The sequence below is a fragment of the Scatophagus argus genome, chromosome 7, assembly GCF_020382885.2.
Source record: "Scatophagus argus isolate fScaArg1 chromosome 7, fScaArg1.pri, whole genome shotgun sequence".
NCBI classification, from domain to species: Eukaryota; Metazoa; Chordata; class Actinopteri; family Scatophagidae; genus Scatophagus; species Scatophagus argus.
Window position 1 is genome coordinate 5311298 of NC_058499.1, and position 14878 is coordinate 5326175.

At 40.4% G+C, this 14878-nt stretch overlaps 1 protein-coding gene across 7 annotated transcripts in view; it reads left to right on the forward strand.

Moving 5' to 3' along the window:
* Window positions 1-14878, forward strand: part of lingo1a (leucine rich repeat and Ig domain containing 1a) — a 238998-nt gene that overhangs the window by 124779 nt on the left and 99341 nt on the right. For 2 of the 7 annotated variants that reach the window (XM_046393823.1, XM_046393822.1), the window contains one exon: window positions 4944-5047. The exons of 1 other annotated variant lie outside the window; for it this stretch is intronic. The gene's annotated coding sequence lies outside the window, so the exon portion shown is untranslated. Of the gene's footprint in view, window positions 1-4624; window positions 5048-6072; window positions 7515-14878 lie in introns of those variants that run through there. 4 more of the 7 variants (XR_006843793.1, XR_006843794.1, XR_006843792.1 and 1 more) reach the window with 4 other exon arrangements.

Sequence of the window (14878 nt, forward strand, 5' to 3'; positions counted from 1 at the left end):
TAGAATTTGCATAAATTAATTGTACATTATTGAAAACTCTCCTGCAATACTGTGTACAAAGAGATAAAAGTTTATGAGAAGAAAACAGCGTATAATGTTAGTATGGCGATTCCACATGCAGATGCTTCCTATGTTATGACCTGCAGTACCAGCTAAGATCATGTAGGTGCATTGTTCCTGGGAATTCAAAGAAGTAAGGCTGCCTTTGTACATTTTCAGAGGATATTCAACAGATTGCTTGAGCTTGAGCAATTTGTGATGGTGTTGAAGCAATCGGCACACACATCAATTCCACTGTTTTCTTTGACACAGACGTGCACATGCTACACTGGCTGGGTGATCCATGGGGAAATTCAGGGACTGAACGCTTCTTGGGGGTTACAGTGGTGTTGAGGAGGGAGAAATGCTGTCCTGCACAGAAGTACAATTCTGTGCCTGCATTACCCTGGGGACCACACTGCGAATGCTAAACCAGAACAAGAGCAAACGCCTGGTTGGCAATGAAAGCTGGACTGTCTTCTGTGTGCATGGGAAAAAAAAGTCCAGGCTGTGCTGGAGGTACCGTTTAATAATTCATGGTTGTGTATGATCGGCGGCAAGCAACAACCCTGCAGAAGCATCTGTTTGCGTCACATAGAGAAACTGCAGGTGCAGCATTTCTTCATTGTGGACATTTACTGTAGTTACTGTAATTTCTGAGAAGACAAAACTGCCTTAATTTACTGCCACCTGGAGAGACTTTTGGTAAATATTGACTTTACATACAGATACACAATCACTGTTTGCCTCTTTGTTTATTGGCCATTATTGTACACACAATACATCGCCTGCGACTGACATTGTGTCCTGGTAAAGTAAATGAAGAGTCATGCCCATCAATGTCAGAATAGATTTTAGAAGCTCTCACACCTTTATATATTGAAGAAAATTACCTCAATGAGATGATGTATTTGTGAAATGTAATCCCAAATATGTGCCATACACAATATATATATCCCTTATCTGCTGACTGAGTGTGAAGTTCCTGTCTGAATTCCCTACTGTGTACCAACATCTATCTCAAAATCTCTGCTTTCTAGATGGTGCTACAGATGAGAACAAAGTAGCCTATGCTGTTATCCACAGTAATGGCTACTCCCGTAGAGAGTTTAGAGGACTCAAGGTTAATTATTTTGTCGCTTACCACTGCGAACAATTGTCTCTCGATTAAAGATGTTATGTCACACCTCACCTTTATAGTTAAGCTGTAACAGTAACAGGGGTGATCACACAGTTAACTGTTCCCACCCTGCAACTTCTGGCTGCACATTTCTGTTATTTAAGTCATGAATGGGCACAAGGGAAAAAAAGGGAGAATTTTTCCATCTATGTGGGATTAATACAGAGTCCCTGATTCCCAAAAGAGTTTTTCTTCCACACAAGTAATTCTCTTTGTTGAACAAGTTATTATCTTGGCTCTCTACAAAGCCATTGTATTGTGCCTCACAAATTTTTATCTTGCGCGTACAAGATAAAAAAAAAAAATATGTATCTTCCAGGGCTTCAGGGGCTTTGCAGATTATTTAAATAGCAATGTTTTCTTATTCTTCCCCCAGCCGTGTTCAAAGGCATGAGGGTAGGAGCTGACCTGGCTATGTCCCAAGACATCAAAATGAATGTATTATATGTCAATGTTTAATTTGTACAGAACTGCAAAAATTACAGAATGCAGTTTTGGAAAGGACGTTTGCGGGACGTGTAGTGCATGAATTTTATACTTAAAATTCAAGCAGTCACATGTGATGGAGCAGAGTAAACATTCATTATGCAGCAAATATTTAGTATTGACTGAAAGCACAGTTTTCACAGGATTCCAAGTCTTCATAAGAGTAATCAATAGGAGATGTCAGTTAGTACTCACTGCTGTGAGTGTGTGCTGCTGAGCGAGTCTGTGCTGCAGCGACTGCTTCTCTGCGTTTGTGCTGAATGAAATGATTGGATGGACTTATTACAGGCATGTGAAGGCCACACACACCAGATTTTTCTTTTTCATTTTGCCAGCAGATTTGATTTATTGATTGTTGTAGGGATATTGATTTTCTGCAGATATTAAAAAAAGAGGTTCTGAAATAATCCAACACTAGCTTTAAGCAAAGTACAACAGCTTTTCAATTTAGAATTAAACTGTGTGGATTTACTGCATTCTTTTGTTTTACCATATTGTAAGGGCACAAATAATATGGAAAAGAAAACCAAACCTCTCAGAAATCAGTGTTTGCTGTCTTATATGGATATATTTATTTAACTTGGTCATGGAGAAGAACAATCTTGTGAGGTAAGAAACAAAAATCAGGGAGCAGATTTCTCAGAAATGTTGGTTATTGTGACCTTTGAATACAATCTTGACATAAACCTTCACTGGAGGCTGTTCTCTACAGCTCTCTGCAGGGCACAAACATCTGCTATTCTACCTACTGACACACAGGATTTTTTAACAAGGTTAGAAGTCAATTGCTTATTCAGTTCTTACAATAACAGAAAAAAATATTAATATTTCATTCACATTCAGTCAATTCTACATCAATTTGGTATTTTGTTAACTTCCCACACAAGCCATCAGTTCAGGTCAGCCTGAGTGGTGCATGCTGACTTGTGTGCCTCCAACCTGGCACAAACCTCTGCAATTGTGTCTATCTGGGTTTGGAGTGTGCGTCATAGTCTGAGGAAGACTAACTGAAAAATAAGCAGGTTTGTAGACAAGTGGTTAATCATTAGGCAGGCAAGGAAGACACATTCAACAAGGACGGCTAGCAGACAGGTAAGGGACCTGACAGAGTCTGGAAAGTTTCTTCACTAGGAAGGACGGGGAAGAGAGAAAGTTCATAGAAGAGGGAGTTGCTGCAACAACGATGAGTGGATTAGCATATTTTGTGCAGAGATTCATGGTCCCCGGAGAACAAAGCCCACTGATGTTGGAGAAATGTTTCCACAGCTATAGAATGAAATATGATATTGATTCCTCTGTATGGAGACACACCTATTGTGTCTTTTATGTGTGCAGAGAAAGCCTATAGTTTTTCATTACGGAGTAGCTATGTAGAAACTTGACTGAGTCGGAGTGAGTCCAGACCTGAAAGCAGATATGTCACACCAGAGTGTGCAGCCCTGTGTGACAACTTAACTTTTCATATGACCATCAGCTTTAATTGGTGCAACAGTTTGGTTTAGTACCAGCTACCTTCAGTAATAATTCCCATTGGCAGTAGGCATTCGAAATAGCTTCTGCTATATTTTGTTCTTAGTGATAATTAGAAAATATTACACTGTAGATATCGTAACGTATAGATGGTTCACCAGTCTACAGCCAAGAAGGATAAATGTTTTTCTTGATGCAGCGATGAGAGCATACAAGGCTATTTCAAAGTGTCACGCCATGTCTTAAAAAAAAAAAAAAATGAAGCTGAAGAAATCTTTTTATGGTGTTTCAATTCTGTCAGTTTTCACACTCGAAGTAATAACATTCAAGCTAGCTTTGTAGAGGAAAAGTCGTCTTCATCCTCTAAGGCCAACCAAGCGCCTCGGTCACTGAAGGGTTTCTGCTGACAAGCATGGCTCCACTGAGAAGAGAGATATGCTCGGAGCTCTTCCCACCACCCTCCCATCCATCCACCACTGATTCTTAATCCTGTCTGTAAGCTGAGCGCGGTGGGGTGTCCTGACCGCTTCTGCCACCCATACTCTTAACCCCTGCCTCGAAGTGTACGCTGATTTAGAGCGTGAATCATCAGTGTAGGATTATATGGAGTGAGTCATGTCAGCCAAGGGATGCCCGCTATGCTTTTCAAAGGATGTGTTGGCGGAAAAATTTTGCAATGTGCGTGGTTTGTTGGCCAATACTGGAGGATACATAGAGACCCTGATAAATGTATCAAGTCTAGAAAGTTAAGTTAAAGAAAACTAAATTTACTGTTTTTGTCTTTTTGTTAAACTTTCAAGACAAAAATAAAGTTGCTTTGGCAGATTCAACTACGTGCTTGAATTTTGATATTTCTTCGGTGAAACACTTCCAACACAGTCAGATCTGCAGAGTGAGAGATTGAATGAAAGATTTGTTTTAAGATTCAACAGGTTGCGACCACAAACAGCAACTTTGTATCTTTGTAATTGTGATAAAAGGGAGCGCCAGCAGATGCCACAGTCACGTGATGTGATGTGATGCGATGGGATGTGATAGTCAGTTGACATGCATGTCACTGATATGCCTTCCTACCCAGGGTGTGTTTGGTTCTTGGTTATCTGCCCAGTGCATCATCATCCTCCCTTTCTCATCTTTCTCAGCCATCTTCCAAGCACGTTTATCTGTTTTGCAAGCAAGGACAGCGTTCAGAGACACAAACAGCTCTGATTTTAGCCGCTTCTGTGGTGCTTTCTTTCATCTCTGTCTATAGCTGTTCAGCATCACCTGCAGTCTTTTCAGATGGAGATATGGGAAAATAATTTCATTAGCTCGCACTGTGGCGTTACGTGCACATCACACTGCAGTTCAGACTGAGGCAGGAATAAGGAGGGAGGGAGAGACTCTCTCCTCCCCCTTTCCTCCTCCCTCCTCTCTTCAGTTCCTCATCACATACTGCGGCTCCTCCCTCCACCTTGCCCTTCTCTAGATCCCCTCCCTTCCGCTGTGTCTCTCCTTCTCCCTTTCTCATCCCTCCTTCATTCTCCCTCAATCTTTCAGCCTAGCTGAGACCAACAGAGGATACACCCACTCTATGTGTGTGGCTTGCCGTGTGAACCACATGTGTCAGTGTGTGCACACGTGTGGCTTCGCAGCTGACGGGAAGGACTCATGAAGTGCTCTGGACTTGGATATCAGATCCTGTTCCTTATGCATATTTCTCACATTTTTTAACAGCACTCCAAAATCCTCCCATTTAAAGAATCTCATTTTCCTCCTCTCGGGGCAGCATCTCGATGGAATCTTCAATCCTTTCCTCAGTACCTTGGATTTAATGAGCAGCCACTGTGGAATGAAGCAGGCAATTTCTGGATTCTCTTCATTACAGCTGTGGTAAGGATATCTATCCCCCTCTCTGGCTCTCTCACTCTCTGTCTGTAGATCCATCTCCTTTTCTTGCACTTCCTACCTGATTTACTTCTCATAACATATTGACAGGTGCAAGCAGTATACATTATGGGATAGGGGAGCAGTTAAATGAAGCAGAGCAAGCTATTTAGGACATGGAGAGAGGGAGAAAATGAGGATGGGCTGGCTGGGGATTGGCAGAGAGAGTGTAGGGAAAGAAGCAGGGGAAAGAAATGTGTGCCAACACCAGCAGTGTTGCTCATGCTGTCAGAGGCTGGAGGGAAAAATGGTCCACTTGGTATTTGCTATTGATCTGCTGTTATTTTCAGCTCCTACCCCTTAGAGACAACTTTGCATGGTCTACCTGACAGTGACACTGACTTTGGCCATCTGTTAACAGGGACAGGAAGGTACTTTGTCATGATAAGGAGGTAAATTTTGAGTCAGGAGGTGGAAGCACATTAGTAATGACTGAATTTATCATGCACAGATGCATTTACACGTGCTCTTTTTTCACAGCTTTGGTGTGAGAATGTATGAATTTGTGTCTATACTGTGTCCTCAGTGTGCCTGTGTGGGTGTAATGTGACAAGGTGGGAATTAGATTCCTTCTATGGATGCTTGTCTGCATACCTGCACATGTTCTTGTATAAACCTCCTCGAGTGACGTGTGAGGAGAAATTGATTTGTCTGATTAGCTGAGGGGCCTTTTGATATCAAGCACTGATTTAAGATGGCTAACTTTCATCTTGTGTGTGTGTGTGTAAAGGACTGAATTACTTTCATATTTAGTTTAATTGTGTTTGTTGTCGTTACCATCGCACGCTGATGAAGATGCCATTGCTTATTTCATTTCTTTTTCACTCTGTCAGTTGGAAGCACAAGGTAAAGTTGATGTTGCTATTTCAGTCCGCTCTGCATACTGGATGAGCTTCTTTCCTTTTATCTTTACTGCTGTCTTGTTATTAATTCTCTGTTCATCTCTCTTCTTGCCTCTATGAACTCTACAGGGAAAGCAGGGAAGAGAGATTGTCAGAGGGGGGACTGGAATACGAGAGAGAGAAAAAGTGAGGGAGAAGGTGAGACTGAGATGCTGCTGGAAGGTGAATTAGGCAGAGAGCAAAGGGCAGAGAATATAGCAATGAAAGACTGGCAGGAAGGCAGAGACAAGAGGAGGAAAGAGACTGTGAGGGAGAGCGCTAACAAGCCTCAGAAAAAAAGCTTTTAGGCAGGCAAACCTCTTCTTAGGTTCAGGCTTTTGGTCCGAGGGTCAGTTTACACAAAGCATGTGATAGACCTGCATCTCACACATGACTGGATGCATTTCCTGTAAAGGACATCAATATTTATCACATTTCCCATTTTCAGAGAAGAAGCCACGATAACACCGGAGGATGGAAAAATAATAAAAGATAAATCAAATTACTCCACCTTGGCTGAACCTTCTGCTTCTGTTTCCTTCATAACTCCTCTCCAGCACTCAGGCTATGTCAGCTGATACTGGTGCAGGTCAACATGCAGGCGCAGCCACGGAGGTTCATGTCTTCACTGATTGTATTGCCAAGCCTTTGTCATATTGGCAAATGGTAATTGTGAAACATATATTTAAGATTGGATTAAATGCAGTGCATTGAATGGTTTTGTCTCACATGTGGAGTCACTGCTTCTTTTGTTTTGATTCTTTAGCAGCCAAGCTGAGACTTTCTTAACATATGTTGCAATAAACAACGTGGACGGACTTTATGAGGGTTTTACTGCAGATTGAATCAAGAAGGTATCCCAGCATGCATCACTATTAAAGTCAGAGCGGATCCCCTGTATTCTGAACCAGAGGTATTTCGCTAATTGATTGGTTTATTTGGCAGTTCAAAAGTGATGTCTCCCTTTCAGTCTTCCTCGGGCGTGCACACTCACTCACTCACTCACTCACACACACACACACACACACACACACACACACGGGATGTGTCTCATAGTGTGGCTAGCAGAAGTCATTTTTACGCTACTGGGCTGCAGTAAAAGCTTGTCATGCAGTGGATGACTTGCATCCAAGAGTGACTCATGATGCCCACGAATGCCCCTCCACTCACAGCCAGGAAGCACTGATACTGCCCATCGCCAAAGGAGAACTTAGAAGTTAACAACTCATTTTTCCTCAACCTCCGAGGCAATTATTCTCAAGGCTGTTATAGCGAATAATGGTTATTACTGATGTGGTTTCATGATTTACCATGATGCATGAAATGAAGTTGGCAAATTTGTCACAGCAATTCACAGCTAATGGTGTCCATAGTGGTAGACTTTTGTGAAGTTATGTGGAAATGAGCTTCTCAACCCAATGCGCTCTTTTGCAAGACACATTTCTCACATTCCAAAAAATAGGGTCAGCTTTTTGATCACTGATCAAGTGGTCATTTTGCTTTTACCAGTATCCTGCAAAAACACTTCTTAACTGAGCTTTCTTATGCAAGTGGGGAACTCAAAAACTCACTATTTTATTTATTTATTTTTTTTTAAAGGGCCTGCAAGCTAAAAGGGATGAAAGATTAGCTGGTCGACACTAAAATCCAAAATCGAGATGATTCTACTTTATTATTATGTTTTGCATCTAATAAGCCTGAGAGAAAGGGAGGAGGAGTAAATGAAAATCACTTTATTATAAAGATGTTTAATCAAAATACCATTTTCTATATAATCACTGTGCATCATTCTCCACTTTAATAACTCCTACTTTTATTTGACGTGAAAAATAAGCAGTTTTCTACATCACAGAAAGTTTATTTCATCTTATACTGAAAAAGATGAGTTGGTAGTTTAGTTATTAAATTTGCTCCACATTCATTCATTCACATTCACTCACATTTCAGATTGCAGCCTGCAGCAGGTGGGGGGGTAAGTACATTACTCAGCAGTTGGACGGGAAGGATGAGAGAGCAATATTTGTTCGCTTCTCCTGCCTACTTTTTTTATTTTTTTCCAACTGGCTGAGCAAATCTAAATGGTATAAATTGGAAATTGTATAAATAATTCAAGTACAGCTTTTATCGTCTGTATTTGGAAACATTACTAGGCCAACACAACAGAGATTCTCATGTTTGTGTTCAGGAAAGGTTTCACCCCCTCACTGACCTTTTGTGCATTCAGTTGTTCTACAAAATCATACCAAATGTCTCCTGAGTTGCCCTACTTTTGATTTGAAATACACTGCCCCGTGGGAAATGTATTCAAATGTATTTTTTGTTTTTCTTGAAGACGAAACAAGGCAAAGGATTGTGAATCATTTGTTTGTTCGTAGGCCTTAAAACCGGTGTCATCCATGCACCATGTGTGACATCTCTGATGCCGCGAATTAGATCAGAGGGAACTTAGAGCCGTCATATTCACGTTACTCCTGAGCGTGAGGGACGCTCTTACGTGTTTTACGTTGAACATGGAATTTATTCCCCTGAGATTATTTTCTTGTCGGAAAGTAATTATTTTCTTGCTCAGATTTCTTTCTTGTACAAATGTGGTGTAGAAAACATTTGTGCTTCCATTTAAGGGAATCCAAACCAATGTAACTGGTTGTCTCCAGGTCGTAACTCCTGCATGTGAGAGGACATCTGTGTAAAATGTAACCTTCAGCAAGTCATTCACACTGAGAAGCCCTGAGAAACATTTAAGGTTTCAACTCCCAGCTGAATACAGAAGAAAAACACCATTTTCAACCCAAGTGCAGCAAAGTCACGCAAGAGGAGAGAATGAACACCAGGATCTGTTTGTGTATGAGGAGGTACAATGCACAAAGGGTTATCCTAACTTGTCATCGTTTGTTTATATTAAACAGTCCAAGAACCATAATGTAAACAAGCCTGTTTCAAAATATGCTGTGGCGATTATGTCTAATCTGGTTATGAATAATCTAATTTAATGTCTCCTTCATGAAGCCTGGCCTTGAAAAAAAATGCCCTGCTTACTGTAATCACTGGGACATAACACAGTGCTGGTTTTATTGATCACAAAGTGGAGAGCATTATTAGAAAAAACACCTTGATGCACATGAATTGTGTACGCCTATACTTCCTGTGCCGTATTTACACCTCCAAAACAGTCACATGAGCCAACACTGCGACTGTTCATAAGAGCCACACTGGGAAAAGGAAGCATCAACTTCCTGCCTTTCACTTCACACAGCACACAATGCAGTTTCTGACACTTAAGTGCAACCAAATGGACCTGCTTCCAACAGAGGCCTTTACTGAGGAGGGAGTGATGTATGTAATGCAATGAGGACTGAGACACACTTTAAGAGAACGGCTGAATTTGCTACAGCTCTACTCGGAGGTATATACTGTACATTTATTACGTTTTTTAATCCCATTAATCGTTAAATCACCTGTCATTCTGAAGTTACAGACTGGCATTTTGTCCAAACAGTTTTGTTGGAAGTCCATTACTAACAGCGGAAAGGACAAACAATACTTCTGGGTTGAAGTTCAATAGATTCTCTTTGCTTTCTGGCACGCATAGCAAGTACCTACTGGAAATGAGGGGGAGTTCAGATTGGACAATTTCCAAATGTTCATCCAGATGCTCCTGGGTTTTGTCTTTATTTTTTCGATGAATGTGAATGAAAAGATTGTGTGGGGTTTTGTAGCTGCTAGTCTTCAACAGCTGTAGCACAAAACTAATAGAAGAGTTGCTGGATATTTCTAGTAAATCTGTATTTGCCTCTGGATGTCTAAAAACAGCAAACAGCAACAGCAATAAAACAAAAATAAAACAAAACAAAAAAAACCTAACATGCTAGTATGAGCTTCCCGCTCATTTGCAAATATTCTAAGAGTCAAATAGTTGACCATTAACAAACATTTTAGCTGAATTTAATTTGAAAATGTCTCCATTAGGATGCTCACCTTAGCCTGCCATCAGTTTGCTTTTGTCAAAAGCCATGGAACAAAATGTCAGAGGGGGTTTCTCAGAGCAGCTTCTGAACAACCTACATGAGACATGCGATTTTCACATCTGTTAGGCAACGCGATGGGCCACTCGATCCCCCATCAATATGTGATTCAGGGGATTTTTCACAGCTCTCCTCTGATTGTCTTTTTTAGACAACTGTGGGCCTTAAAGTGTGATGAACATTGGGTCCATCTGTACGCAGGATTCAGCCTTTGAAAACGGTAAATGTCAGTGAGTCAGCATGGTGATGACTTACAAACGGTCTTCATTTAAATATTGCATTCTTGGCTGGCTGACATCACTTTTTAATCTTGAAATTAGTCCTACCCCCTCCACCCATGGACGAACACACACAGTCGCAGTTGGAGGTGAATCAAAAATAATAACATTTAGCCGAGACCTCTCCCTTGGCCCCCAGCGTGTGCGTTACTTCGATGCCCTGGAACACACACACTTTACAAATCCCGCTTTGTGACTAATATTTCAAAAGCTGTAACACTCACAGCTTGCTAGGAAACATGCTTTAAAAAAGAGATATAATTAAACCATGAAAATAGTATTTATTTGTTTTAGATTAATTTCAGGCTCAAAAGAGCTGGTCCATTACATAAGCACAGCTGGGGGAGAGGTGCCTCTTCCACAAACATCGTCACTGGATCAAATCCCAGTCCTGACTGTACTGAAGTCTCCACTATGATCAGCGTCAGTTGTGAGTGGAAACGCAGGCTAAAGCAAGCTGCCAATATTTCTAATTATCATGGATGATGCACCCAGGGCTCTATTTTTGGATCAAAGCAGCAGGAGAAAGCAAGGGAGGGTTTACTTGTATCTATGAAATATAAAGTCACTACATGTTTAACTTTCATTTTTCAACTATAATTTAAGGCCAGGGCCTGTTATGTTGCAGTCTTGGCAGTAGATATGCAATGAGATTTATAAAATCAGAATCGGGAAAACTTATTCGGCAAAGTCCGACGAGGGCACAAGGAATTTATAAGCCATCCAACCTTTAATTGGATGGCTTTTTAAAGTGCACATAAGAGTGTGATTATTGTGTGTTAACAGGATGGGTGTATGATTTCGCCTTCATGGTCAAATAGGCCTGTGTATTAGCTTACAATCAAGCAGCTGAGCCTGCTGTATGGTACTCGCTGGAAAAAGAGAAAGGAAATAAGGGCATCTGTCCTGATACCACAAAAATGATCAAAGCATCCTCCACTTCATTGATACAGGAGCTGAAAATTCATAGGTGGTTGGACAGCAGTGCTGTAAAACATTAAATGAACTGACTACACCTACAGAAACATATTCCATCCCGACACAGCTTCAGTTCATATTCAGCAAAAAATTCAAATGTGGCACATGTAAAAGAAATAATAATAATACAAAAAATGTCATCGTGCTGATAGCTTGCCTGAATAACAGTCAGAGAATATGTGCATTTTAACAAGTTTAGGCAGTCCAGCGTTTTATGTGATAGAAAGAGCTTCTCACCTTGTCTTTTCCCTCTCTCCTCTCTGTCATCATTAGTATTCTGGTCAGCGCTGTGCACTCTCATCTTGCTTGGCCATTTTCCCATCTGAAATAATTTTTGCCTTTTTGTACATGGCAGTCTCTTTCAGCAAAATGATGTCCAGCTTTAAATCAGTAAACAAAAATCCTTACACTTAAATGCTAATGAGCACATCCTATGAGGGTGCTTTTTAAGTGTCAAGGAAAAAAGAACAGGGGGTTTGTGCTTTCAGTCGGTTTGTTTGCAGACTCCTGCTGATTATTCAGCTAAATTAATCGTCCTTTTTTCTTCATAAGTCCAGTGAACACTGTGACTCTGCAAAATACTTTAAAATATGCACGGCCTTCAACAGACAAAACAGATTCAGAACGTATTTACGTGTTTTGGATTGCGTCGCGGTTCTCGACATTGGATTCGTCAATTGATATGCGGTGTCCTCAAGAGATTTGTAAAACTGACATGTTACCTTTCTAGTGCAGTCACAGGAAATTAAATACGCTTTTGTGTAATGCTGCTTGTGATCACCCACAGAATAAGAATGTGGCAAACTGATACAGTGACATGAAAAGTCTCTATTTGCCAAGTTCAAGAGAAGACACCTAAAAGACTAGAAAAAGTTGTGAAATCTGGTTATTATTTCCGTTGTTGGCAAATTCACCCAGGCTGTTGTATGACGAAGCATTAAGGTCAGCTCAAACTGCTGACTGAAGGAACGTGATGTTTTCAACTGACACTAGAAATCAGGTTACTCTCCCTTTGTAATGTGCTTTAACTGCATGACTCTCATGCTTCACTGATGTTTCAGCAGCATACATCAGGTTTACTTTGTTCACTTGATAATAATTTATCATACCAGACATCCTACGGGAGACTGCATGAGACATTTTGTGACAGACAGTCTAGACTAGTCTGTCATATCCTTCTCTCTGGCTGAGGTTTCACGACTGAGATTTTTTTTTCCTCTTGTAGAGGCTCTGGAGAGATTTGCCTGATAGTTTATGCAGTCTGTAGTTGTTACTCACTAACCTAAAATTAGGCTATATGTATGCAGTTTGTAGTTGGCAAGCCACAAGTAAAAATAGGGTATTTCATCAGCAATCCTGTTTAAATGTAATGCATATACATGTTATATGTGCATCTGCACCAGATCGCTTGTATTATATAGTATGATTTATTTTACACATCACATATTACATTATGTAGTTCATTTTATGTATAGTTAATTTTAAAACCATTTTTACAATCACGTATGCACGGTGTTGTCTGTAATTTACGGTATGCTGTAGCTGTGTCTGCAAATGCAAACACTGAGAGCATGTGTGGTGGTGCATAATGAGCCATGTTGGTAGCATGTGTTTGTGAATGAGTGTCATCATCACCTGGGACATGTGATCTACATAGAATTACATTAACACGGCACTGCTGCTCATCACCTGCTCCAGCAGGGAATAAACGCTGTCATGAATTGAGAGAGAAGATTATGATGGAAGAGGTTCAGGAAGGAGAAGGCTCCCTGTAGCTGCGGTCCTCAGCTATAATGACCTTAAGTAGGCCAGGCTCAGGTGAGCTTGTCAAACTTAAGCCAAATTGGAAAAGACCCTCAGAGCAGAGAGCTAAGTGGCACTGGTGAACTTGTGATCTGTCTGTGAAGGGGTTTGGGAAAGTCTTATATAAGGCTGAGCTCCTTGTGGTTCAATAAAGAAATAAGTATCTTATAAGACTTTAAAAAAAATAAACATTTGAAGGACTTTAAAGAGTTTGGTCTAGACCTGCTCTAATTGGAAAGTGTCATGAGATAACTTTTGTTGTCAATTGGCGCTATATAAATAAACTGAATTGAATTGAATTGAAATTGAGAGGTATCTCAGTGGGGTCTTTTGATGATTTTGATAATGTATTGTTCATAGAGAAGAGCATAATACTTCTGAAGTTACCCTGTCAGGTTTATGGACATCATTGCCCCAAGGGGCTTCTTACTGCAGATTAAAAATGTATTCACATACATAACTGTAATCTTCTTCAGAAAGCAGCGTCCACTATGTTTCTTAAATGGCAGATGGCATGTTGAATGGCATGCACACCTGAGGTCGAGCCCAGTCGAGGCATCAGTGAATAATGATCCACCAATGATGATGAGATAGAGTTCTGTGTTCCCATCATTTAGAAGTTGTTCTTTTTATTTATTTATTTATTTATTTATTTTGGAGCACATATCAGTGTATTTGATCAAAATGGATAAACTGAAAGCAAAACTCCAGTTGAATTTGTTTTCATTAAACAACCCTTCAGAGTTACAAAGTTGATGTGGAGGAATGGCCATAGTGTATTGGTATTCTGAGAGGCTGCCTACTCAGCTCTCTAAACCAAGGCAGACATTTAATTTGCAACCAAAATGAGGTGAACTTTGTGTGAAGCGGGTCATTTTACTCCTGTAATAGAAGTGCCCCCTCTTTGCTCTTAATTTGACTTGCACTGTATGGGAGGATACATCAATGGATTATGTGTGTATGTGGGAGAGTGCCAAAGAAAGAGTAAGTATAGCCCATTATAACTTCAACACTATCACAAAATATGCATAGAACACCCCACTTTTTGGACACTTTTAAGTGCCTCACAGTAATGTGAGTGAATACTTCAAATAAGTTATCAACGGGAATCCAAGCCTTTAAAGACAACACGAAGCCACATTTTGAGAGCGTCTTGCTTCACTGCATTTCCAGTTCAAAGTGAATGCTGTGGCAGGACATAATGTGTGAAGAAATTGTTACAACAGGAGCAGACAGTGGACGGCACCTTTAAGGTGTAGACAGAAGAGGATTAAAAAGGAGAGGTGTAACCTTTTGTCCTTTGATATAGGAGCATATTACACTTCGAGAGAAGTGCAGCTGCAGTGTTTGTATGATTGTGACTGCGAATGTTCCCTTTAAGTGTTCCTTGTGAAAATATGTGAAGTATGGAGGGGGGAGGTGGAGGGAAGCTTGACGTGGATAATTGATCTTTCATGTCCATCACAAGCTGGCTTATTAGCTTCTTGACTTTGTTTAAAATGACTTCTGCAGATATCTGCAAGAGTGGAGTAGAAATGAGTATCTCAAAGTATTCAAATGGTTATGATACCATCTTCAAAACCAGCTACTCCAATAGTGTTTTCAGTTTGCAGCCAGGAACTGGTTGGAAATTGATTTCCTCCTGGGTATTATTTTTTTTTCTTTCTTTGTTGCCAGTTTCTGCCAACTCCTGACTTCTTCTGGGGCAGGCTAATAAATTAATCTTTGTCACACATTTCCACTGAACAAACTGGATTTTGTTTCATGGCTCTATCGTAAAGTATACAAAGAATAGACAGATAAACAAGAAACACT